At 46.5% G+C, this 27,075-nt stretch overlaps 1 protein-coding gene across 2 annotated transcripts in view; it reads right to left on the bottom strand.

Annotated features, from left to right (window-relative positions):
- Positions 1 to 13,638: 13,638 nt before the first annotated feature.
- The window catches only part of LOC130524929 (protein NYNRIN-like), a 113,853-nt gene continuing 100,416 nt past the window's right edge, over positions 13,639 to 27,075 (bottom strand). Inside the window, exon 3 of one of the 2 annotated variants that reach the window (XM_057031505.1) lies at positions 13,639 to 14,702. The gene's annotated coding sequence lies outside the window, so the exon portion shown is untranslated. The remainder of the gene's footprint in view (positions 14,703 to 27,075) is intronic. The other variant, XM_057031508.1, reaches the window with a different exon arrangement.

Below are 27,075 nucleotides of genomic sequence, written 5' to 3'. Positions count from 1 at the left end.
AGCACGGCTGAGTCCTCAAATGGAAGCAGCCCCCCTGGACTGCCGAGAACTCGGGAGTCGGGTGCGGTACGCTCTCCGATCCAGCAGACGGCATGAAGACCTCAAACGTACCGGGAACAAGCAGGACAGAACAAAAAAGCAACACAACACTCTGGCGCAGCTAAGCTGGCGCTCTCTCCCTAAATAGGTGGCCAGATGACAATTGCCAAAAGGTGCGCCTGCCCACAGCGCCAGCTGCTGCAATTTGAGCTCCATCACGCCCCCTGCAAGAAAAACCAAACACAACCCTGGACCCCATCAACTAGAGGTGACTGTAAAGGAATCACAGCCATTCTCTTTGCTGGAATGAATGAAAAGACTTTGAAAAGACAAAGACAGATACTTATAGTTTGAAGTAAGTAAAAATTAACCCCACCAGTTAATTACTACATGTTAAATTGTAAATTAAAATGTAGTCACCCACTTTGGACAATTCCAGAGTGGTGGAGGGTCCAGCCCCTCTCAAGGTGCTGGGTTCCAGACTCCAGGCAGTGCATGGAGCTAAGTCCAACTATCTTTGCAGTAGTTCTCAAAAGCAATGTATAACCATCAAACAATACTTTTCTGGGTTCTCTTTCATTCAGTTTGTCTGTCTGTCATGTATGACATCTAAAACAAACCAACAAACCCTGTGAAAATAGCTTGACAAATCAGTGATGTATGATAAAGGTTGCATAATTTCTCTATCAATGTCATACACTGAGTAAGTAGCATTATGTTAAGATAGCTGCCCCGTAGACACACCACTCCAATAGGTGGCATCAGAAAATGTTGCATCTATGCATCACCTGCAGGCATGTGTGCATTACTTTCAAGTTTTCCCTGGAAACACTTCTGTTGTGTTTTACTGCACATTTTTCTTAACTTCTTGTCTTATGTGACCTGAAGTGCTCTGCTCTTTGTGTTGTGTTGTGGAATTTGCAGAACTTTTTTTTTCTGAATGTGTTGTGTTATTTGCAGTGCTCTAGCCTCTCAGGCTTCATCCCCTCTGTAGGAGCCTAAATACTATTTCAGTTAATTATTGTTTAAAATGATTTCATTTTGTCATGCTAAAAAAAGTTGCTGTTGAATCTGAGAAAAAATGTTTACTTACATTATTTACAAGGGAACAGTTCATATTAATAAGTTATTATCTCATTTATTTGACTCCAATGTGTGTGGAGGATTTTACATATAAAAGACTGTGTATCATGCAGCGTCGGGCAGCTGTCATGGAGTTGAGCCACGCAGTTTCTTGACCTCGTTCGCGCATTCGCTACTCGCTAGTGTGGCAGGGCGTGGCCTGCCCTCCGCACAGATGTCATATGGAGGTAATGCCTTAATTGGTGGGTGGGGAGAAAACGTTTATATAAGGCACTGCCTCCTGCTGGCTTTAGTTGTTTTCCCCCTTCGAAGAAGGTACGGCGTGGTTGCAGCTTATCTGGGCTGTTCAACCAACCTGTTTCACAGAACGAGCATGCAGCGCCAAGGTAAAAGCACGGCATGCTAACGCATATTTCCTCTGGTGGTCACGACTTAAAGTGCAACAGTGCTTGAACGTGTGCTTGCTACTTGTTGCAGAAGGTCGGTGCTTCCTCCCGCCATCCTTCCGTCTAGAGCGCTTTGCCGTAAGGGCGCGTGCGCTAGTTTGCACTGGGCAGGTAAGGCGCAGCAATGCGCGTCACTGACTCCCCCACTCACGCAGTTGATAGATAAATGGTAATGGGGCTGTTCTCGCTGCAGTTGGCTGCTGGCTGGTGTCAGTGGGTCACGTTGCCCCAGCGGGAACCCCTTACGGAGTGGTGGCGCCACCAAAAACAGTCGGCACAGACTACCTCGCTTACTGGACCCACTGCTGCTTTGGCTCAGTCCTTTAGTTCAGGACTCTCTCCTGTTCGCTCCCGCTCTCTTTCTCGCTCTCTCCCCTTGCTCCCCTTCGCTCGGAGAAACGGCGCTGAGACGTAGTGGTGCCGCCGAGGCGACCACGGAGCTATTGCCTTCATTTTAGACTTTTAACAGTGTTTGTAAATTGTATTATCAACTTATATTTACTCTTTTTTTAGGTTTTGTTTCTTTTCGTTTCTTGTTTGATGTTGTGTTCTTTTAGACGATCTGGTCACAATTTATTTGCCTGTCTGTGTGAGGTGTGTGTGTGTGCGTGTGTGCTCGTCGTGTCTAATTGTTTACCACTGAAAATTTAATTGTTCCTTTTCTTTGTGGACAGGTGCTGCGGGCCATGGCGGGGACCCAACCCCTGGTGGAGGGCGTTTTCATCACACCCCTCGTGTGTGGTTATGTTTGTAGTGGCATGGGTGTTTTTAGTTTGTTATCTCTCCTCATTGAGTTTTACCTGCTGGTAGGGCCCCAGCCCTGTCCACCCCTTTTGTTAATTTAACTTTTGTACAGCTGAGTTAATTTTTTTGTTGAGTATTGGATTTGATAATAACATTGTAGCACATAACCCTCAATCCTGTCTCTGCCTCTGTAGTAGAAGCTTATCTGCGTGTGCCTAACCGAGTGATTGTTCACTGGTTAATTCCTGGGGTGAAATTCCCCAGGTGGCGTTGTCGTCAACCGTTACACCTCTCACTCGCCACACTAGTTAAGTTTTTTCATTGACAACATTGATTTCCAAGCCATCCGAATTTTTGTTTGTTTGTTTGTCATGCTGGATCCTTTGTATCCTGTTCATTTTTTGGAGTAAAACATGAAAACCAAGAAGTTGTTTGGAGTGCTTTTTGTGGACGAGAAGAGAGGAGAGCATCAGGCTCATGGCTTCAACTACAGTGGGACCTCTACTTACGAACGTCTCTACATGCGAAATTTTCAGGTTACAAAACGTCTCAACAGGAAAATATTTGCTCTTGTTACGAAAGAAATTTCAGGATACGAAAGGCAAAAATACGCTACTGCTGCTACTCGCAGCTTGCGGAGTTTAGCAAACGCAAAGATTCTTGTAGCTGCTCTGCCATTGGCTATTGCCTAGCATCTTCCTGTAATCCCATTGGCTAGGAGGGACGTCAATATGTACAGGTTTGTGTGTATCCCAGCGTCTTCGTCGTCTTTGGGATTTATTGTGGGTGTTCGTATGTTTGTCCATTAGATGGCGGTGTTACCAAAAGTGTTAACATTTGTTGCTAGTAATGACGGCTAATGTAAGATTAGCCTGTAATAAAGTTCCAAGTCTGCTCGTTGAGATACGTGAGTAAACAAGGAAGGATAGTTGTTCAGCTGAATAATGAGGTGAAACTCCGTGGTGTTTCAGCGTTTTTATTAAAGTGGAAATAATAACTGTTCATGGAGGAAAAGGACAGTGGAAAAAGGATAATAAAAATGACTGAGAAGAGCATGGAAGATCAGAAGTTTAGAAAGATCCAGGCTCGCAAGCGCAAGCTCTCACAGCTAACTAGCTTGAGAAAGCAAATTAAACAGCTAATGGAGGATGATGTGCCTGCAGAAATTTATGGAAGAATAGGAATTTGTGGATCAGACTAGCTGGTTTGATGTTTGTGACATGTTTTTCTGGAAAGGTGAGGAGTGGATGAAAGAGGGTTTGAGGCGTGCTGAGCATGCTGAAGAATGTGACAAACATATAGCACCCGCAGACAGTAGATCAGGGGTCACCAACACAGTGCCCGTGGGCACCAAGTCGCCCGCAATGACCACATGAGTCGCCCGCAAGCCTGTTCTAAAAATAGCAAAACTTGCAAGTAAGGTGCGTCTAAGAAAAAATTTTCTACCGCTATTTTTTTAAAATCACACCTGCATTTACATAGATTTTAAAATGACAATGTCTTAAAAATAAATAAAAATATAAATAAAGTGAAGGTGAACTCTGACCTAGTTCAACGATCAGTATTGTGCGCATGAAAGAACCTTTGCACTTGTGGAGAATAAAGTAGCGGGCAGTGAAGATGGTGAGTGGAGTGCAATTTTCTACCCCAAAAACATGGCAAAAAGAAGACAGTAAATTTATTATTTTCAAAGTGAATGGGAGGAAGAGTAATTTTTTACTACTGTGAAAGGAAGGTGTCCATCCATCCATCCATCCTCTACCACTTATCCAGGGTCGGGTTGCAGGGGCAGCAGCCTAAGAAGAGAAGCCCAGACTTCCCTCTCCCCAGCTACCTCTTCCAGCTCATCCGGAGGGATCCCCAGGCGTTCCCAGACCAGTCGAGAGACATAGTCTCTCCAACACGTCCTGGGTCTTCCCGGGGGTCTCCTACCGGAGGGACATGCCCTGTACACCTCACCAGGGAGGCGTCCAGGGGGCATCCTAACTAGATGCCCAAGCCACCTCATCTGGCTCCTCTCAACGCGGAGGAGAAGCGACTCTACTCCAAGCTCCTCCTGGATGGCAGAGCTTCTCACCCTATCTCTAAGGGAGAGCCCAGCCACCCTACAGAGGAAGCTCATTTCGGCCGCTTGTACCCGTGATCTTGTTCTTTCGGTCATTACCCAAAGCTCATGACCATAAGTGAGGGTAGGAACGAAGATCGACCGATAAATCGAGAGCTTCGCCTTTCTCTCTTCACCACTACTGACTGGTGCAGAGTCCGCATTACTGCGGATGCCGCACCGATCCGCCTGTCGATCTCCCGCTCCATTCTTCCCTCACTTGTGAACAAGACCCCGAGGTACTTGAACTGCTCCACTTGGGGCAGGATCTCCTCATTGACCCAGAGAAGGCACTCCACCTTTTTCTGGTTGAGAACCATGGCCTCGGATTTGGAGGTGCTGATTTTCATCCCAGCCGCTTCACATGCGGCAGTGAACCAGTGATAGTTGGAGGTGACGGGCCAATGATGCCAACAGGACCACATCATCCGCGAAAAGCAGAGACCCGATCCTGAGGTCACCAAACCGGACCCCCTCAACACCATGACTGCACCTAGAAATTCTGTCCATAAAAATTATGAACAGAATCGGTGACAAAGGGCAACCCTGGCGGAGACCAACCCTCACCGGAAACGAGTTTGACTTACTGCCAGCAATTCGGCGGACGGCCCATATCAGTGGGCCCGGCACACCATACTCTCGGAGAACCCCCCACAGGACCCCCCGAGGGACACGGTCGAATGCCTTCTCCAAGTCGACAAAACACATGTGGACTGGTTGGGCAAACTCCCATGCACCCTCGAAGACCCTGCTGAGGGTGTAGACCTGGTCCACTGTTCCACGCCCAGGACGAAAACCACATTGCTCCTCCTGAATCCGAGGTTCGACTATCCGGCGGACCCTCCTCTCCAGTACCCCTGAATAGACCTTACCAGGGAGGCTGAGGAGTGTGATCCCCCTATAGTTGGAACACACCCTCCGGTCCCCCTTCTTAAAAAGAGGGACTACCACCCCGGTCTGCCAATCCAGCGGCACTGCCCCTGATGTCCACGCAATGTTGCAGAGTCGAGTCAACCACGACAGCCCTACAACATCCAGAGCCTTAAGGAACTCTGGGCGGATCTCATCCACCCCCGGGGCCTTGCCACCGAGGAGTTTTTTGACTATCTCAGCAACTTCAGCCCCGGAGATATGAGAGCCCATCTCCAGGTCCCCAGGCCCTACTTCCTCACTGGAAGGCATGTTGGTGGGATTGAGGAGGTCCTCGAAGTATTCCTTCCAACGATCCACGACATCGCGAGTTGAGGTCAGCAGCACACCATCACCACTATACACAGTGTTAACAGTGCACTGCTTCCCCCCCCTCAGACTCCGGATGGTGGTCCAGAACCTTTTCGAGGCCGTCCGAAAGTCGTTCTCCATGGCCTCACCGAACTCTTCCCATGCCCGGGTCTTTGCCTCGGCAACAGCCATAGCTGCACTCCGCTTGGCACGCCGGTACCTATCTGCTGCCTCAGGAGTCCCACAGGCCAGCAAGGCCCGATACGACTCCTTCTTCAGCCTGACGGCATTGCCGCCACGACAGGCACCAACCACCTTGCAGCCACAGCACCGGTCAGCTGCCTCAACAATGGAGGCACGGAACATGGTCCACTTGGACTCAATGTCCCCCGTCTCCCCCGGGGCATGGTCAAAGCTCTCCCGGAGGTGTGAGTTGAAGTTCCTTCTGACAGGAGACTCTGCCAGGCGTTCCCAGCAGACCCTCACAATACGTTTGGGTCTGCCAAGTCTGTCCGTCATCCTTCCCCACCATCGGAGCCAAGTCAGCACCCGGTGGTGATCAGTTGACAGCTCTGCCCCTCTCTTCACCCGGGTGTCCAGAAGAAGCGGCCGCAAATCCGATGACACGACCACAAAGTCGATCATCAATCTGCGGTCTAAGGCGTCCTGGTGCCAAGTGCACATGTGGACGCCTTTATGTCTGAACAAGGTGTTTGTTATGGACAATCTGAGACGAGCACAGAAGTCCAATAATAAAACACCACTCGGGTTCAGATCAGGGGGGCCGTTCTTCCCAATCACACCTCTCCAGGTCACACTGTGATTGCCAACGTGAGCGTTGAAGTCACCCAGTAGGACGAGGGAGCCGTCCCCCCACCCGAAGGCGAAGGGAGGCTACCCTCTCATCCACCGGGGTAAATTCCAATATACAGGTACTGAGCTGGGGAGCAACAAGAATTGCCACCCCCTCTCACCATCGGCAACTCTAGAGTGGTAGAGAGTCCAACCCCTCTCGAGAAGACTAGTTCCAGAGCCCTTGCTGTGCGTCGAGGTGAGGCCAACTATATCTAGTCGGAACTTCTCAACCTTGCGCACCAACTCGGGCTCCTTTCCCACCAGAGAGGTGACATTCCATGTCCCTAGAGCCAGTTTATGCAGCCGGGGATCAGACCGCCAAGGTCCCTGCCTCCGGCTGCGACCCAAAACACAATGCACCCGACCCCCTTGGCCCCTCCTGAAGGTAGTGAGCCCACGGAAAGGGGGTCCCATGTTGCCCCTCCTCTCCTCTGTGCCCGGCCGGACTCCATGGGCAGAGGTCCGGCCACCAGGCGCTCGCCAACGTGCCCCACCCCCAGGCCCGGCTCCAGGAGGGGGCCCCGGTGACCTGCATCCAGGCAAGGGAAACCTGGTACCAATGTTGTTTTTCGTCATTAGGAGGTCTCGGATATGCGGCGTCTGATCCCTCCCTTCTCAAAGGAAGGTGTGTATGTTGAATTTGTGGGGCAACTGTGATGACGGTGAAGCAGCACAATGTGGAGCGACGGTTGAAAGGGTCTGGTGAAAACTCGACATTTTTTTTCTGATCAAATGTAGAAGTGATCATCTGAACAATTGCTGAGATTAATAATAATAAAGTGTTGAAAATTGATCTTTTCTGTTACCCACTCTAAGTTATTGACAGACACACACACACACACGCGCGCACACACAATTTGTTATTTTAGAGGAGTGTGTCAAGCGGTAGCCCTTCACACAACTCGGTACCCATGACGTAGCTCTTGGTTTCAAAAAGGTTGGTGACCCCTGCTGTAGATCAACAACTACAAAAGTGACCACTAGAAGTAAAGCTACATCACAAAGTGGAAGCTCAGCTTCATCAGCATCTTCAGTCAGATTGAAGGCAGAAATGGAGCGAGCATCATTAAGAGCAAAGGCTGCAGCTTTTTAAAAAAAACTGGCCATAGAACAAGAAGAGGCAGACTGGCATGCAGAGAAAAGGCAGCGAGAAGCAGAGTTTGAAGCCCAACAAAAGAGGATTGAAGCTTCAATAAAGGCTAAAAAAGAAATGCATGCCATGCAAACTGCGCTGGCCAAGTCCGATGCTAAAATGGAGGTGCTGGAAAATTATGAGGCTGCAGAAGAAGAAAGCGGCACAGTTAAAGTTGGTGAAAAGGATGAAAAAAAACACACATGGCTTACCAGTCAACCTGCATTCAGCTGTCACCAAGACCCACATCACAAGCACCCAAAGTCACACCAAATGCTCCAGCAGCAACTTCTCAACCTGCACCAAAACCTGAGAGTATAGACCCACAGGGAGCAGTGCTCAAAGGACTTTGTCAAGGTATTCCCCAGCAAGCCAGCGTTACGGAATATCCGGTGAAGAGTCATAAAGCTTTGCTACTTCCAGACCTCACCATTCCAACATTTAAAGGGGACCCACTGGAATATAATTCTTTCATTAGAGCCGTTGAACATGGGATTGAAGGCTGCACAAGTGATGATTGTGATCGTCTTCAATTTTTGCTGCAGTATACGTGGACAACCACATGACGTGTTTAAGAGCTGCATGCACATGGAGTCTACAGCAAGATATGCCAAAGCAAAATGAATGTTGAAGGAGTTCTTCGGTGACGACTTCAAAATAGCAGAGACATACATAAAGGAGGCTTTGGACTGGCCAACAATCAAGCCAGAAGATGGTGTCTTCAGTCCTTCACATTTTTCCTGACCGGCTGCACAATGACAGATATTAGCTACATGGAAGACTTGGATAACACAGCTAATATAAGGGCACTGGCAAACAAACTTCCATACAAGCTCAAAGAATTCTGGAGGAAGTCTGCTTGTGACCTGCAAGAAAGAACAAAGAAAAGAGTCAAGTTTAAGGATTTTGTGAACTTTATAAATCAGCAAGTTAAGTACCTGCTGCATCCACTCTATGGAAACATTAAAGAGAACACTACAAACACAAAAGACCCTACGAAACCGAAACCACAATACTCAGAGACATTCAAGTCAAGAAAGGTGTTCACAACAGTCGTTGTGCCCACCAAGACTGAGAATGAAAAGCAGACAGTAACAAAAGCACAACCTGTCTCAGTGAATGGTTTCAACAAACCTTGTGTTTACTGTGAAGGAGAACAGCACAGCCTCACAGCTTGCAAGAAACTCAAGAGCAAACCACACAAAGACAAGATTGGTTTCTTGAGGAGCAAAGGTCTGTGTTTTGCATGGTTAAAGCACGGGCATATGAGCAGCAGCTGCAAATAGATGCTTCAATGTGAAGAATGCTCCAGACCGCATCCACACTGTTGCACATTACCAACAAAGATCCAAGAGAAGAAACAAGAAGAGACAGTTGTGATCAGCAATCTGTAACACGCCAAGATTGTGCTCTTTCCTGTGTGTGTGTGTCAAGGCGCAAAAAGGAACCAAGACAGTGACAACCTATGCATTTTTGGATCCTGGTAGCTCAGCTACTTTTGCTACAGAGTCGCTGATAAACCAACTGAACATGAACGGACGCAATGTGAGAATCTCACTGCGAACTATGGGGAATGAATTAGTAGTGAACACACGCATTGTGGCTGAGTTGGAGATCAGCAGTTTGGACAGCAACCATTTTGTTGAGCTTTCAGAGGTGTATTCACAGAAGTGCATTACCATAACTAAGGACAATATTCCCCTTCAAGAGGATATTGACAGTTGGCCCCACCTTAAGGAGGTAAAAATCCCCACTATGCAAGCAGAAGTCGGACTGCTCATTGGAGCAAACGTTCCCAAGGCTATGGAGCCGCTGCAAGTGGTGAACAGCGTGGATAATGGACCATATGCCGTGAGGACAATATTAGGCTGGACAGTGAACGGACCCCTCAGAGGTGGAAGTGACACAGTGGAGGCCAACACACTGACAGGAATCACTGCAAACAGAATCTCAGTGGCTAAGCTAGAAGATGTCTGGCAGCTACAATTCAAGTAGGACTTTCCTGACACTGGACAAGAGGAAGGCATCAAGATGTCTAAGGATGATCATCAGTTTATCAACATGGTGTCTCAGTCTGCTGTACTTGAAGACGGTCATTACAGTGTTTGCCTTCCAGTGAAAAAGAAAAGTTTGTGTAAGCCGAACAACAGAGCAGTTGCAGAACAACGTGCTTTGAACTCACGGAAGAGGTTCTCCAGAGACAGCAAGTTTTATGGAGATTACGTGGCTTTCATGGATAACCTGCTCAAGAAAGGATACACCGTGAAGCTTGATGGTGATGAGCCTGAACCTGCTGAAGGGTGAAAGTGGTATCTGCCTCACCATGGAGTCAGACATCCAACTAAGCAGAAGTTGCGTGTATTGTTTGTGTTAGGTCCAAATGACCTGAAATACGAGAAAAACAAATGAGGCAAAGACAACAGTTTTGAATTTTACTTGCAGCAAGGAGAACGGGGAGATGTGCTCAGTTACAGATCTCCAACACGTTCTGACGCACAACTTCCGCCATCCTTCTTTTATTGAAATTAGGAGGTCCCTAGTTACACAGAATTCAAATGTGCCTAAAGGGAGGGGGGAAACACAAGATAACAGGTCCCAAGCAAAGCAAAAGACTGCAAATCATAATGGTGAGATTATACGTAGGTCTTCACTGATTTGATTATCTTAGCTCGCAAACAGCACATTCTTCCATATCAGACAGATTAAAAGAACACCTCCTGCGTCATGCCCTGCAGCTCTATCTCCAGTCAATGTCACTTCCCCACAGCAGCTGCATTTCTGTCGCCCTTGACCAGAGAAGTTCGAGTTGACATATCAAGCAACATGAACATTAAGCATTAGCAAATAATAAGAAACATTAAGTAATGAGAAACAATATAACAAGAATAAAGAATATAACAAGGTAAAAGCAAATAAGAGATAACTTTAATATAATGGATCTAACAGTTTGACTGTGGAGCAAGCTTCCAAGGAATATCATTGAACCAACAGCTCCTGCAGGGTCTGGACCTCACAAGTTCACTGGTGGGGGTCCTCATGAGATTCCGCCAGGAGGTTGTGGCGGTAATGGCAGACGTGGAGGCCATGTTCCACCAAGTCAGAGTGAGAAATGAAGACACTGATCTCCTCAGATTTTTGTGGTGGCCTGATTGCAACTATGAGCAGGATCTCATTGAACACAAGATGAAGGTACATATCTTCGGCGCCACATCGTCACCTAGTGTTGCCAACTTTGCGCTTCAGAAGTGCGCAACAGACTTCGCAGAGTAGTTTGGCCCTGAGATGGCTCAAACAATAAGGAATAATTTCTATGTAGACGACTGTCTTAAGTTGGCTCTGGATGAAGATACAGCCATCACTCTGTGTGCAGAGTTGAGCTTGTTGGCAAAGGGAGGATTCAGGCTGACAAAGTGGCCATGCAACAGCAGGAAGTTGCTGAACTCTATTCCAGAAGACGAAAGAGCTCAAGGGTTTCAAGATTTGGATTTGGATGAGGACAGCCTGCCCATGGAGAGAGCATTGGGTATCCAGTGGTGTGCCGAATCAGATCAGTTCAGGTTCAACCTCAAAGATCAACCACACACTAGGAGAGGCCTGCTTTCTCTGGTCAGTTCGATTTTTGACCTGCTGGGCTTCCTCGCTCCAGTGATATTGCCCGCTAAAAGAATCCTGCTGGATTTATGTTGGCAGAATTATAGCTGGGATGAAAACCTGCCAGAGACTGTGGTCAAGAGCTGGAGTAAGTGGATCTCAAATTTGCCACAGTTTGAGAAGTTTGGAGTCGACAGATGTGTCAAGTCAAAGCAGTTTTGTGCTCCAGTCCTTGCACAGCTTCATCACTTTGCTGACGTGAGTGAAGATGCCTACGGAACCACAAGCTACCTACTGCTGTGATATTCAACTAGTAAAGCTCAATCAACTTTGGTCCTGGCAAAGACAAGGGTTGCTCCCTTGAAGTCTCTGACTATCCCCAGGATGGAATTGACTGCAGCCACAGTTGCAGTAAAGATGGACAAGCTTCTGAGGAAAGAGCTGCAGTTGGAGCTTCATGAGTCAATCTTTTGGACTAATAGCACAACCGTGCTAAAGTACTTGAACAGTGAGAGCACTAGATTCAAGACATTCACCGCAAACAGGGTTACAACAATCCTGGATTACTCTCAGACATCTCAGTGGAGATACATCAACACCATTCTTAATCCCGCTGATGTTGTCTCAAGAGGACAGACTGTGGAAGCATTTTTGAAAAATCAGAGTTGGCTCTTGGAACCAAGTTTCCTGCTCAGACCAGTGGCCTAAGAATCCAGATCCTGGCATGCTGAATATCGACGATCCAGAGGTCAAAAAAGTTGCTCAAGTGCATGTCATCCAGACACAAGAGCTTGAGGATTCAATGGATCAGTGGATGAACCACTACTCTTCTTGGACAGCTTTGAAACGTGCTATAGGCTGGCTTCTGAAGCTTAAGGATTTGCTGAAAGAGCTGAAGGAAAAGAGAAAGGAACTGTGAGCAGTAGATGGAGACAGCAGGATAACGGAGTTCAAGAAGGCCGTCAAAGGATACGTCTGACATGTGACGACTTGACTGAAGCAGAAACAGAGATTTTGAAGTAGTCGCAGAAACAAGGTTTCAAGGAAGATTTGGCTATGCTAAAAAAAACACATCAGAGAGTAAAGAAAAGTAGCTCACTCTTTAAGTTAAATCCAGTACTACAAGATGGAGTTATGAGAGTGGGCGGAAGGTTGAGTTGTGCCGCAATGCCCGATGACGCCAAGCAGCAAGCCATCTTGCCCAAGGATTTACACATCACAAAGCTCGTGTTGAGACACATTCATGACATCACAGCTCACGCTGGAAGGAATCACATGTTGGCTCAGCTATGTCAACAATTCTGGATCACCTGAGCCAATGGAGCTATCAGAAGGTTCCTGTTCAGGTGTGTCATCTGTAAAAGACAACATGGAGCTGCAGGCAAGCAGCTCATGGCAGACCTACCTACATGCAAGGTCCTGCCAGATGATCCTCTTTTTACAAAGAGTCGGCGTTGATTACTTTGGTCCATTCTTAGTGAAAAGAGGAAGAGTGCAAGTAAAGAGATATGGCGTTATCTTCACGTGTCTTGCCATTCGAGCAGTGCATCTGGAGGTCGCATCTTCTCTTGACACCAATGCCTGTTGCCAGAAGAGGACAAGTCAAAGAAATGTATTCGGGTAACAACACCAACTTTCGATCAGCTGACAGTGAGATGAGGAAATCGATCAAGGAATGGAACTTTAACAAGATTGAGAAACACTTGCAACAAAGAGGTGTTCAGTGGAATTTCAACCCGCCAGCAGGTTCTCACCACGGAGGCAGCTGGGAACGATTAATCCGTTCAGTGAGAAAAAATTCTGAACATCACAGTCAAGGAGCAACAGCTGGACGAAGAGGGTCTCCATACTCTGCTTTGTGAGGCTGAAGCGGTCATAAACAGCAGGCCCATCACAAATACATCATCTGACCTCAACGACTTAGAAGCCCTCACACCCAACTACTTGTTGTTGCTCAGGGTCAAGTCCGAGTTACCACCAGGAGTATTTCACAAAGAGGACCAGTACGCCAATCGCAGATGGAAACAGGTTCAATTCCTTGCGGATGCCTTCTGGAAACACTGGTGCAAAGAGTATCTCACACAGCTCCAAGAATGTCAGCGATGGTCTTCACCCGGAGGAAACTTCTGTGTTGGTGATGTGGTGCTGATCGTGGATGATACATCACCCAGGAATTCCTGGCAACTTGGAAGAATTGTGGAGACTTTTCCTGATAGACATGGACTGGTTCATGAGGTTAAAGTGAAGACCAAGACCAACGAGCCTTGTTGTCCTATCACAAAGCTATGTCTTCTGCAAGAATCAGAGGATAACTGATGGACTGTTATGAATAGCTCATCTTGAATAGTGAGTGTGAGGGTGATGTTTTGGTCACCCGCGCTGTTCGTTCACCAGACTCAGATCAACCACGCAAACAACAGGAGTTCCTTGCAAGGGAGAGCTGAGCAGCAGTTCAAGCTTCCTCTGTCAACTCCGTTCGTCTGCCGCTCGCTCACCTCTTTTATTTGGTGCACACAAGATTCATGTCAACCTGACCTCACGATTCCTTCTCTTCCTATCTTCACGACTTCCTCGTGTCCTTGAACATGGTATCTCCAGGTGCTGGGTACACAACAGCTCCAATACTTGATTCAAATACTCATACATTCCTTTTCTTAAACTTCCTTAAACACTCTAAATCTACTCATCCAAGCATTTAAACGATAATAGTAATAACAACAATAATTCTTCTCACATTTCCCTCCTGTTTATCGTTAAATGCGTCTAGATTCTCATCGTCAGTATTACATCTTTTCATTTTCATGAAATTTCAATACATTACATCATTTTCCTAGAAACACATTTCTTACATTCAGAATTCTTACACTCAGCTTAAGACATCTTAAACATTTCATTTACATCTTGTGTCATATTTGTCCATTCTTCTTCTGATTCCTCTTCATCGTCGTCCAGTAGAAATCCTTCTTCCACCTGCAGCAAAGTACTAGTAACAGCTGATCCCACGAGCCGGCCAATGCAACCCCGAACAAGAGGTACTACACAACAAGCTAGTATGGCTAATACTAGCAGCACTATCCCTATCATTCCTATCTTGAACAACAGTTCCCTCCACCTTGACAACATTTCTGTAAGCCAGTCTGGTGGAGGACTACCATCATCAATCATAGCTTTCTGTAGTTTAGTTAAATTTTTCAATGCGCTATCTATCAAATGACCATCCGCATCATTCTCTGGGATGAACATACAACAGTAATCTCCTACCATTGCACAAACTCCTCCCTGGGGCGCAACTGTGGTGCAGATCTAGCATTAGCAGCATAAATTATGACTGTGTGATCATTGAGATGTACTGGAGCACACACTCCTGACCAGTTTGCTGGTAGGTGTGCATACGCATTGTGTCCACATAACCACCATCCCTTATCAACTAAATGTGTGCCTTTGTCTCCTGGCGCGAAAGCGGGATAGTTACATGTACAGTTATAACCTTCTGGACACATCTGTGTTGATTCATTTAAGGTAAAGTAACCACATAAGTACTGGGGGTCATCAATACACTCCTGTTCGCACTGTTCGGAACTTTTATTTTGCTGTAGACACGTTTTCCGATAATACCGACCAGTTGTAAAGTTTAGCTTCACATCTCGACTGACTCCCAGTGTGCATGACGTATAAACAACTTTACAGACATCCTTGTGTAATGACCCCAAATCTCTACCACTACTTCGTGCATAACAGTATGTGTGATTTATCGCACCTAGCACAGGGAATCTGAATCTATTGGCTTTCTCTGTCATTGTCCGTAGTGGCTCTTGGGTGCAGTTGCTGCGAGCGAACCACGTTCCATCCAACAGCTTGAGTGTGAAGTTCGTGTCACGGCTTAGCCCAATATGGACAAAGCACTGTCCTACACTCCCTGTCATTGGTTCAGCAGTTATTCGCGGTGTATGCACAGAAACTGGTAGCATAGAACAAACATAACAACTAGAACGATTCCGTGTCCGAGCTGTGAAATTAGCATAGCGCCACCATGTATTCAAACTGTAAGTGTGTGAGGACTCTGGATTTTGTTCTAACCATAAATGTCTTAAGTGGCTAACTACGGTGCGTTTAGCGCGCGCGTAGCTCTCATCCTGTCTCAGAGTATTATTCTGTCCCTGATTACCTCCCTCCTGTCGGAAGTTCCAAAGGCCGAAACTCACGAGTCCTGCCGTCACAGCACTCACCACAATTAGGAAGAACAACTTCATTTCCTTTTAGCTCTTCTTCACAGGTTCCGACGGGGTTCAGCCGTTGCTGGACCTATACAGGCCGTCAGCCGTTTACGGAGAGTCCGCCACTGCTCCCTCGCCTTCACCTGGAAGAATTTTCTGTTTCTTACAATGGGAAAGGTGTATCCACGACAGTTTCCCGTCCACTCGGATTGCAGTCTTTGTGGTCAGCTGTACTTGATAAGGATCTTCCCATCTAGGCGTGTTCCACCTCTTTTGCACAAACTTCTTCACTCACACGTAGTTGAATGGTTGAATGGGTTCCTGGGGGGTGGAATCTGTGGAAGACACAGGACTAGGCAGAACATTTACAGTGTTCACACATCGATTGAGTAACACCTTTTTTAGATAATCTGCTATTGTTTCCTCAACATGTTCTAGCTCATTTGTTGTTGCAAAGTATGGTAGGCAATAAGGCCGCCCATATAATGCTTCAAAAGGTGTGATGCCTGTTTTCTTGTGTGGTGTTAGGTGCATCCATAATTTCACCAGGTCGAGACAAAACATCCAGTTCTTTCCTGTCTCGTCCATACACTTCTTCAGTCTGTTCTTAATAGTACCTTTGACTCTTTCAACTAATCCTGCACTCTGAGGGTGGTATGCGCAGTGATTCTTCAAATCAATGTCCAAAGTTACTCCGACAGTTTTCACTATCTCATTTACAAAATGGCTTCCATTGTCGCTCCAGATGACCTTCGGAATGCCAAACCTGGGAATTATCTCTCTACATAGGACTTTTGCCACTGTCAGTGCATCTGCTTTTGCTGTGGGGAAAATTTCTACCCATCTAGTAAATCCATCTAACACTACTAGACAATATTGTTTACCTTCACATGGTGTTAGCTGAATAAAATCTAGGAAAACTGTGTGAAATGGGTGATTTGGCAATCGTGTAGTGCCTGCAGGGGCCTTAAGGGCTCCCTGTGGGCTGTGTTTTACACAAACAGCACATTGTGAACAATTTTTTTTTTTTTTAATATGTGTGGGATCCTATAGTGTAATAATGTTCATTAACCATCTGTACCATCCCTCCTGTTGAGACATGGCATGGCCCATGGCTCACTAATGCTGCCCATTTATGCATATTCCGGGGAAGGATTGGCTTGTTTCCTATGGTTAACAGTCCTTTGTCATCCAGTTTGGCTCCTCGCTTATTCCACATGGCCTTTTCTTTTTCTGGAGCACTTTGTTGCATTTCTTTTAGAATATCATTATCTGCAGGTTCTAGGGTAAATGATTCCTCATTATCAAGAAGTGTGTTGTTGTTTGCTGCAGCCTTTGCGGCTTTGTCAGCAAAGGCATTGCCTTGTGAGACTGCGTCTGTGTCGTTAGTATGTTCAGTGCTTACATACAGCTATTTTACGTCACATCCCAAGTCTTGCCATCTTTTCTTAAGTGGTTTAGCAATAGAAACATGTGGTACAGAACCTGACACTTTGAATAGCGCTGCTGCTATTCCTTACTATTTATATATATATATATATATATATATATATTGTGACGGCCCGCCCAGGTGTTTTGTTTTGTTTACCCAGAGACTGGGTGGGTCGTCAGTGAGACTGGTTTCACCTGCGAGCTGGGAGGAGCCAGAGGACATAAAAGGGGCGGTTCTCCTTTGTCTCGGTCTCTGGCTGGGCTGCTGCCACCATACCGCATGGCCGTCTCATCATTTTGGTTTGGGTTTCTCAATAAAATATTTAGAGGATTTGATCTTTCTGTGTGCTGATTCCCTCTCTTTGTTACAACTGTGAGCCAAGTCGTAACAAATGGGGGCTCGTCCGGGATTTTAAAAATCCCTGAAGAAATGGTTTTTTCTTGGCAGTTGATGTTTGCCAGGTTAAATGTAAATGTTGGAGGGAGTTTAGCATACAGTTGTGTTAAAGTTGAGAGAGCGTTAGTGCTTTGTCCACTTATGGTTTTAGAAGTTTTTGACCTGGTGTGCTTCAGGGCAGGCACTAGGTGTTGGAGACACCTTTCCCGGTAGGTCTAAGGTGGTCTGGGTGACTAGACCTGTTTGTTGTTTTAGTTTGTTATTTTGGTGCACTAGTGTGGTTAGAGCATTTGTCTCGGGGACACTTCCAGGACTGTCAAGGTGGGCTGCCAGCGTGCTGGTCGCTTAACCGAGTCACTGGGCTTTGTGTTTAATCTTCCCACCACAACTTTTGCATGAAGTCTAGGGATTGAGTTAGCTAGTTAGCTCCCTGGTTAGGTAGGTAGCTAGGGGAAAGTTGCTCCACTTGTGACTGCTGTGTGCACACCAGGTTGACTAGCTTGTTGTGTTGGTGGTGAAGGTGCTTAATTGCCTTTACGCCGGGCACAACTGTGGTTGACTAGCGTACTAGACTGGGGTTTGGTAAGTTTATACGGTTTGAGTGATTCAGGGTACTAGCATTAGTGTTGTGGACATGGCTTCAGTAGATGAGTTCTTGCGGAATCCAAACTGGGAGTTATTAAAGACTCTCAAGAAAGAACAACTGTTAAAAGTTGCAGAGCATTTTGAGGTGGAGTGCCCTAGGCCATCACGTAAAGACACAATATTGTCTACTTTAAAGGCAAACCTGGTGCAGCAGAAGGTTTTGCCTCCAGTAGTGGGTAGTTCTCTTGAACCTCATAAACAGGTTTCTCAGGTTGAGGGGTTTGGAGCTTTAACTTTTGAGCAGCAGAAGGAACTGCTAGTATTACAGCATCAGCAGGCAGTGGAGAAGGAGGCACGGGCTAAAGAGTACGCTTTTGAACTTGAGAAGCTAAGTGGAAAGTTCAGTTACGTGAGGCTGAATTGAAGCAAGAGCAACAGAGTTTAGAGCGTTACCGTCTCGACCTGATCAAAGATGGTAAACTTTCTGGTCCCTCTGAAGGTAGCTTGTCGGCACAGAGTACTTATTTTGATGTCGCAAGTAACTTGAGACTGGTTCCAAAATTTTCTGAAGAAGATCTTGATACTTTTTTTTTGTTGTTTGAAAGGCTGGCCAAGGCAAGGAAGTGGTCTGACTCTGAACAGACATTGCTGCTGCAATGTGTTCTGACTGGAAAAGCTCAAGAAGCCTTTTCTGCGTTAAGTATGGCTGACAGTGAAAACTATAACTCTGTGAAGATTGCAGTTTTAAAAGCTTACGAGTTGGTGCCAGAAGCATATCGACAGAAATTTAGAACTTCTAGAAAACAACATGATAAAACATATGTGGAGTTTGTTAGGGAGTTAACTACTCTCTTTAATCGTTGGCGAATTGCATCTGGAGTAGAGACCTTTCCACAATTGTGTGAACTTATTTTGTTAGAACAATTCAAATTTACTCTTCCAGAGCGTATAGCTACATTTCTGGCGGAGCATAAGGTAAAGAGTGCATCAGAGGCTGCAGTTTTAGCAGATAATATATCCTTGACTCACAAGATCCGGGGAAACTGGAGTCGTAGAGACATGCCTTCCGGTACTCAGAAAATGGACGGTTTGGGTTTGGAAGTTGATTTGCCCAAGAGTGGTGGTATTCATGAGAAGCAGTACCAGGGTAGAACTTGTAATTACTGTTTGGGACAAGGTCATTGGAAGAGGGAATGTCCAGTGTTGAAGTCGAACAGCAGGTTCTACCAGGGAGTCCGTCCTGAAAAACCTGTGGCTTTGGCTGTGTCAGTTCGTGCTGCTGGTAAGGCTGGGGCAATAGCTGCTGTGAAACGGCATACTAACTCCATGGTGGTTGCCCCTGACCTACCTGTGGTGTCAGGGTTAGACGAGTCTGACTTTAGGTCAGTCGACCCAGGGTATCGTTCCTATGTCTCCCAAGGTTTTGTGTCCTTGGTGGGAAGTGGGAAACGGGTACCTGTTAACATTTTAAGGGATTCGGGTGCTTTGGACTCGTTTATTCTCGAGTCAGTGCTGCCGTTTTCCTCGGACAGTGACACTGGCAGTTGTGTTAAGGTTAGGGGGATGGGTCCAAATGTTTTGACTGTTCCTTTACATAAGTTATCTCTAGCTTCAAATCTAGTGCAGGGTGAGGTTTCACTTGGGGTGTGTTCAGAGCTGCCTATAGCAGGAATACATGTGATCTTGGGAAATGACTTGGCCAGGACTCATGTGCAAGGTGGTGCACTGCTTATCCCTGAAGGGGTTACTAGGTCTGATACTGTGGAGCCCTGTAGTGGGAAGCATACAGACTCAGCAGTTTACCCAGTGGGGGTAGTCACTCGAGCTCAGTCATTCTAGTTCTGGTTCTAAAACGGTGGGAAAATTAGAAAAAGCAAACTTGGAAAAGTCCCAGAGGACAATGAAAGGGTTATTTGACCATAGAGTAGAAAAGCGGGTCTTTAGCCCCGGTGACCAAGTGTTGGCACTTCTTCCTTTGGTGGGTTCTCCCGTTCAGGTGAAATTTGCAGGCCCTTATGCTGTTGTAAGGCAGATCTCGGATCAGAATTACATCATTGCAACGCCTGATCGTAGGAAGAAGTCACAGCTTTGCCATGTAAACCTGTTGAAACCTTATTACGCCCTTCCGTCTTTGTCTAATGGTACACTGGGGGAAAGAGCAGTGGCAGCCTCAGTGGGTAATCCTGACCCTATGTCTGTATTGGTAGGGGGTGAAAAGGAGGATGTGAAGGTTCCTGATGATAGCATCATGCAGGGCCGTCTTAGGAACTCTGAGTCTCTTAGTAAGTTACACAGGTTGTTGGATCATTTGTCTGATATGCTAATTGAACTGATACGTTCTTTCCCTTCCTTGTTCTCGGACACTCCCTCTCGTACTCACTTAAGCATGACATAGATGTAGGAGATGCTCAACCTATTCGGCAACGTTTTTATTGCGTTTCACCGAAGAATCGTGAATAGCTTGAGTCAGAGGTAAAGCACATGTTAGAGCATGACATTGCAGTGCCCTCTGGTTCAAGTTGGACTTCACCATGTTTGCTGGTGGTTAAACCAGATCATACTTTTAGGCCATGTACTGATTTTCGCAAAGTGAACAAGATCACTAAACCTGACTCTTTTCCATTCTTTGCAGAATCCAAAATCAGCGACTCATGAGATGGTGTCTTTTCCTGCAGCCGTACCACTTAGACATCCGCCATATAAAGGGGGCAGAGAATGTCCTGGCAGATGCATTGTCTAGGGCACTGCCTAGTTAAAATTTTGTGTTCTGGTTGCCTTAATCTCTTGGTTTTTCCCTGTCATTATTGCTCTGTTTCTTTAAGGGGTCAAAATTGCCCAGTCAGGAGGAGCGGAACTGGGTTAAGCCGAGCACAGGAGTGGTGCCAGTCTGGACCTTTTCCTTATGGGGGGGGGGTGTGACGGCCCGCCCAGGTGTTTTGTTTTGTTTACCCAGAGACTGGGTGGGTCGTCAGTGAGACTGGTTTCACCTGCGAGCTGGGAGGAGCCAGAGGACATAAAAGGGGCGGTTCTCCTTTGTCTCGGTCTTTGGCTGGGCTGCTGCCACCATACCGCATGGCCGTCTCATCATTTTGGTTTGGGTTTCTCAATAAAATATTTAGAGGATTTGATCTTTCTGTGTGCTGATTCCCTCTCTTTGTTACAACTGTGAGCCAAGTCGTAACAATATATATATATATATATATAATGTATATATGTCTTATTTTATTTATCTTATTCTAGTGTTGTCTTCTCTATGTTGAATGTTGCAGCGTCACACCGAGACAAATTCCAGCTTGTGTAATACTGTGTACTACATGAACAATGGCAATAAATAATTCTGATTCTGCTTTGACGGAAAGGCTTCCTGCTGTGCAGACAGCTGTCTGACCACACACATATAGGTGCATAATTACAATCATTTGTGGATCTTTAAGTTTAGCAAACTTCTCTGCATAGCTTGGTGTGCCGTATGAGTCTGATTTACAGAATCCACCAGTGCCCTCCACGTGCATGGTTACATGCAAGTCAGCTTGATTGTGGAGGTGGGCTTCAGGTTGTAAGTATGACAGAGCTTTACCATATATCATAGTAATTGGGTCAGAGAATGGAGGGGGCTGCTTTTCGGGAATGTCGAGTGACCAAAATTTACTGCACGTCTCTCCTCTTACCCACAGATTAACCATTCTATCTACAGACCTTCGGCTGTGGTGCGAATCATCAACTGAAGCTGAGAGATAAGATCTCTTCCTAATAGATAGAATAAACGGGACATGTGGTGGAGATCACGAAAGGGGCTTTAAGTGTGATTCCACTTACAGGGTCACAAACATCTACAGGAACTGACATTCATTCTTTGGTTACGAGACCATTTGCTGATCTCACAAAAATCTGTGTAGAAGTTGGCTTCAGGGCTATTGGATCTCTAATTACTGATTTACCTGCACCCGTGTCTACTAAGAATGTTAAAGAATTGCCTAACACGGTCAGTTGTATTTCTGGTTTGCCTTCAGCAAACAGGAAGATGGTTTCTAAGTCTAAAACATCTTCGAAGTCATCTTTTTCCAATTGGTCAAATTTTGTGCCCTGATTTGTTTTAATTTTTGTGACATCTTTTTCCGGTTCTAGTCATTTTTGGGGTGGATTAGAACCTTGCTGCTCTCCTCTATTGTATCTCTGGTCACGTTGTTTCTTTTTGCAATCACGTTCCCAGTGTCAATAATTTTTACAATAATGACACTGATCATTTTCACGGGAATTGCCTCCTCCTCCCCTTCCGCCTCGGCCTCGCCCACGTCCACGGCCTCGGCTTGGGAGAGGGTTGGCATTGAAAAACATGCCTGTTAATTGGTTCTTACTTTTTTGGCATTGTCTTTCAGCATGCATAGCATGTTGTTCATAGCGGTTTAGGGGACAGGTTCCGAAATCAACTAACTGTCTCTCTACCCATGATTTTATCTCTGATTTTGATCCCCCATGTATAGCTTGCTTTAACTGCTGTTGGTAGGGACCTTCTGGTTCTTCCGCATACACATCTTTCATTCTCATACTATAGTCTTCAAAACTTTCGTCAGTCTTTTGTCTCGTGGCCGTAATGGTGCTGTAGTCAGCTCGTCTGTTAAAAGTAGTTCGCATGCGCTTGTACAGTCTGTCAAGTCTGTCATTTAGTTCTTGGCTGCCAGGCTGCCATGGTTGTTGAGTGGCTGAAAACCAAGAAGTCGTTTGGAGTGCTTTTTGTGGACGAGAAGAGAGGAGAGCGTCAGGCTCATGTCTTCAACTATTAGGAACCTACAACCTCCTTTGCTGATGAATGTTCCCACAAACAATCAAACTTAATAGATGAAGCTATTGACTAACTACAGATACATTCCTGCTGATTTAGCAGTTAGAGATGAACTTGAACTAAACTCTTATATACGTTATTCAAAGAATCTGTCATCTTCATAAAACACTCTGGAAATATTCAGCAGTTTTAACTTTTCTCCACTGTAGGTCTGTAAATTAAACCTAGAAAATGAATAGTTTGTGTGCAAATAATGTTTTATTCTCAGATTAAGATTTAGTTCACATTTCTTATTTACTATCACAGTATATATAATTACCGACATTCATGTTTTTTTTTTTCCATTATTAATTTCTGGGTGTAAGTGCCAGAGGCTGCTGGAGCATTCTTTTGTCTTTGGCATTAAAATAAGACTTCTTTGGTGTGTTACTCGAGCACAGTGATTAAACTGGGTTATGTTTATACCAGTGGTCATAATGTATTTATTAAAAACAATAAATAGACCTAGAAAAACATGGACTGCTGTGTTTTGCCATGAGCCATGTTTTATTGATGGGCTCTTCAAATGTACATTCCTTCTACATGACTTCTCAGCAGCTGTTGTTGTCCACATCACCCACATGGCAGCAACATAGTGGGATTAAAGTGTTTTTGAACATAAATAAATTTTAACTCCAGTTTTCCAAAGCCAAACACTGCCAAAATTGGGAATGGCTTCTACTTTTGCTACTAATAAAACACCAATTCTATGTCCACAGCAGTGGAAACATAAATCTGCAAAGAACTATTTGCCTCGTTCATGTAAAGCAGCAACAACCTTTGTGCCAGGCAGAGAAAATGAATATACAGTATAGTGATTTTGTTTTATTGGACTGATTTAAAGGACACTCAATCACAGATCCAGTAGAAGTCTGAAGTGCTTTTTCCAATCAGGGGGACATCGAATATGATAAAGGCAGCGCTACATGCAGTGCTACATTATCATGGTGCCAGTGACTGTTAGAAATCCTACAGTGTTTGCAGCAGGATGCTCCACATGTTCTATCAGTCTGTCATGGCTAGCACCATCTTCTTTGCTGCAGTGTGCTGGGGTGCAGGCATTAAAGCAAAGGATGCCAACAGACTTAACAAACTCATTAAAAAGGCAGGGTCTGTTGTTGGCTGTAGACTTGCAAACTTGGACGAGGTGGTGAGGGACAGGATGGTGTTGAAATTGCGGACAATCATGGACAATCCCTCCCACCCCCTCCATAACACAGTGGACAAACTGAGAAGCAGCTTCAGCAGCAGACTCCTGCAGCCTCGCTGGTCTAAGGAACGGTACAGGAAGTCATTCCTGCCGTCCGCTATAAGACTGTATAATTCATCCAAACCCAGCCAATAACAATAATTGTGTAATGTTTATGTTGTAATTTTATTTCTATTTTATTCTATATTTATGTATATATGTTTATAATGCTTATAATATGTATATATTATATTATGTATATATTATATATATGCTTATAATATATGCTGTATATATGCTTATAACATTCTAATCTTATCTGTATTTATTTATTCTGTTTCTATACTTTGTATAGGGTGCTACTACAATTCAATTTCCCCACGGGGATGAATAAAGTTAATCTTAATCTTAATCTTAAATCCATCACAGATTCTGTAACAGCAGTCCTCCTGCAAAAAGATTCATATCTGATCTTTTCACTGAATCCAAATGGTACCCTCTTATTCAGTAATGCATCTGTCAGTGGAGGCAATAATTGAAAAAAAACAATCAGTTGATTGGCAATTCGTGTACCCATTCATAACATCCCCCAAACACCAACACACAGAGGCACACACAATTCCAATACAGCTGCAAACACAATGCACATCTGAAAGCAATTTGCTATTAAATACCACTGTCACAGCTGCAGGCAATCATGCCCGTGAGCCGCCTCGCCCCGCACACCTCTTGTGCATTAGGACTCTAATGAGCACTCTTCTTAAACCCCGGAGGCACACCTGCACTTTGCCAGATCGTTATTCGTTCCCGATGACTTTCCAGCATTTTCCTGTTTGCCTGCCTGCCCGATCTCGACCTTGCCTGTCCCTGACTATTCTGTTCTGCTCGCTCCCCGGAGAATCCTGTCTGTTGTCTGTGTCCGACAATAAAGCGGTGTTCAGCCAGAGTCGTGTGTCGCATTTGGGTTCTTATTTGGTTCCTGACAACCACAGCGTTTGGAAAAAGGAAAAAGATCTGAGGCAATTTTAGCTGTGTATATACTGTATATGCTAATACTGATGTTAACAGACTGAAGGGAATAAAATGTTTAATCTTCAAAAAAGTAAAATATAACAGAAAAGGGAAATACTGGTCTTGTTTGGAAATGAAGCAACATCTGAAAACATCGTTATGTCAGACAGCAGACAAGAACCCAAGAGCGACACCAGAGTTAGGTTTATTATATTTGGTTTCTATACACAGCTTTATTATCAGGTACGGAAGGCAGACAGAATATACCGGGGAACAGGCAAAACAGAGTTGTAAGGAGCAGGCAGGGTCGGAACCAGGAAAACGGGCAGGAAAACGCTGGAGAGTCATGTGGAAACAGAGGACAATCTGGCAGGGAGGCAGCGTAGCACAGGGAACTATAAGGGCTCATGATTACAGATTTGCCACAGGTAGCGGAGCTGTGACAGAACGTCCCCCGACGTCCCCATGAGACTTCCAGGGTCGCCCCCATGGAGAGGGTGGGGGGATCCGAACTCCTGTGACCCGTATGCCTCCAAACCACGGCCCTTATTCTTCGATCCCAAGTCCTGTTTGGGCCTCTGAGGTCTGGCGCGATCTGCTCACCTGGTCCTGGACCGGGAAGGCCGTTTCTGCTGGATGTTCTCTGGATGCAAATGGAGCAGGCATTGACGAATTCCCGGACATCCTCCTCCATTGCCGGCCACCAAAACCTCTGCCTCAGACGACCCAGTGTCCGGCGCACTCAGAGGTGGCAGGCCAGCCAAGACGCATGGGCCCACTCCAGGACCTCCGTCTTGACTGGGTCAGGCACAAAGAGCCGGTTGCTGGGGCAGGTGCTTGGTCCGGGCTGACTGGCGACCATCCTCCGGACCCATTCCTCGATTCCCCAGTTGACCGCCGCCACAACAAATGGAGAAGGGAGAACGTTCTCCGGGATCCTCCCAGGACCCCTGTCCTCCTCCCCCGCGAACTGCCGAGAGAGGGCGTCTGCCTTGCCGTTGAGCGACCCTGGGTGGTGCGGTGGGAGGGTGGTTGCCCGGGCCTTGCTGAATACCTCGGCGAGGTCGTGGTACTGATCTGGAACCCCTGCCAGATCTGGCGGCATGACGGCCAGGGCCGCGGTCCACCGCAGGGCCGGCGCTGGTCCCAGGCAGAACTGGTGACAGCCCGCTCCCCACTCCAGGATCCCCCCTGTCTCCCAGTTGAGGTGTGGGTTGTGGCGGCGGAGCCATGGGTAGCCCAGGACCAAGGGAAGATGCATTCCCTCCAAGATGTGGAAGCGGATCTCCTCCCAGTGGTTCCCAGATAGCAACATTGTTACCGGGCCCGTCCGGTAGCGGATGTTCCCCAGGTGATGCCCGTCCATCGCCTGGGCTGGGACGGAAGATGCCAGTGGCTCACGTCCAAGGCCTAGCTGCTGGACCACCTCTCCGCTGATTAGACAGGCGTCCACAGCAGAGTGAACGAAGGCAGCTAGGTTATGTGGGCCCCCGGGAAGCGAACCTGGAGCTAGAGGCGGGGTTGTTGAGGGGAAGAAGCAATGGTACTCACCAGTATTCCCCCAGTTACAAATGAGGCAGGGCTTCTTGCAGGACAGGTCACCACGAAGTGGCCCTGTCCGCTGCAGTAGAGGCACAGGTTGGACTGACGGCACCGCCTGTGCTCCTCCCCTGTGAGCAAGGTGCGGCCCAGCTGCATGGGTTCCTCTTCTTCAGAAGGTGCTGCTGGCCGAGGAGCGGCTTCTATCGGGAACTCGTCTGCCACCACGAGGTGCCTCCTCTGGAGTCTCTCCTGCCGACGAGCTTGAACCCTCAGATCCACCGGGATCGCCAGGTCAATGGCCCCATCCAGGGAGCTGGGAACATCATAAGCTACCAGTGCGTCCTTTATGTGTGGTGCTAGTCCATGCAGAAAAGAATCTACTAAAGCGGCCGGGCTCCACTGGCTCCAGCTGGCCAGTGTGCGGAAGTCGATGGCATAGTCCGATACTGATCTCTCCCCCTGACGGAGCGTCAGCAGCCGACGTGCTGCAGAAGACAGGGAGTTCCCCTGCCCAAACACGTTTCGAAGCTCCGCCGTGAAAGCGGAAAAGGTGGAGCACGCCAACAGCTCCCATTCGGCCGTTCCCCAGAGCCACGCCCATCTGGTGAGTTGTGAGATGGTGTATGCCACCTTGGCAGCCTCCATCGTGAACGTGTGAGGTTGCAGGGAAAA

This window comes from Takifugu flavidus, chromosome 4 (genome assembly GCF_003711565.1).
Source record: "Takifugu flavidus isolate HTHZ2018 chromosome 4, ASM371156v2, whole genome shotgun sequence".
NCBI classification, from domain to species: domain Eukaryota; kingdom Metazoa; phylum Chordata; class Actinopteri; order Tetraodontiformes; family Tetraodontidae; genus Takifugu; species Takifugu flavidus.
Note: the sequence above shows the minus strand (reverse complement) of the source record. Positions and strands in the feature narration are given on the sequence as shown.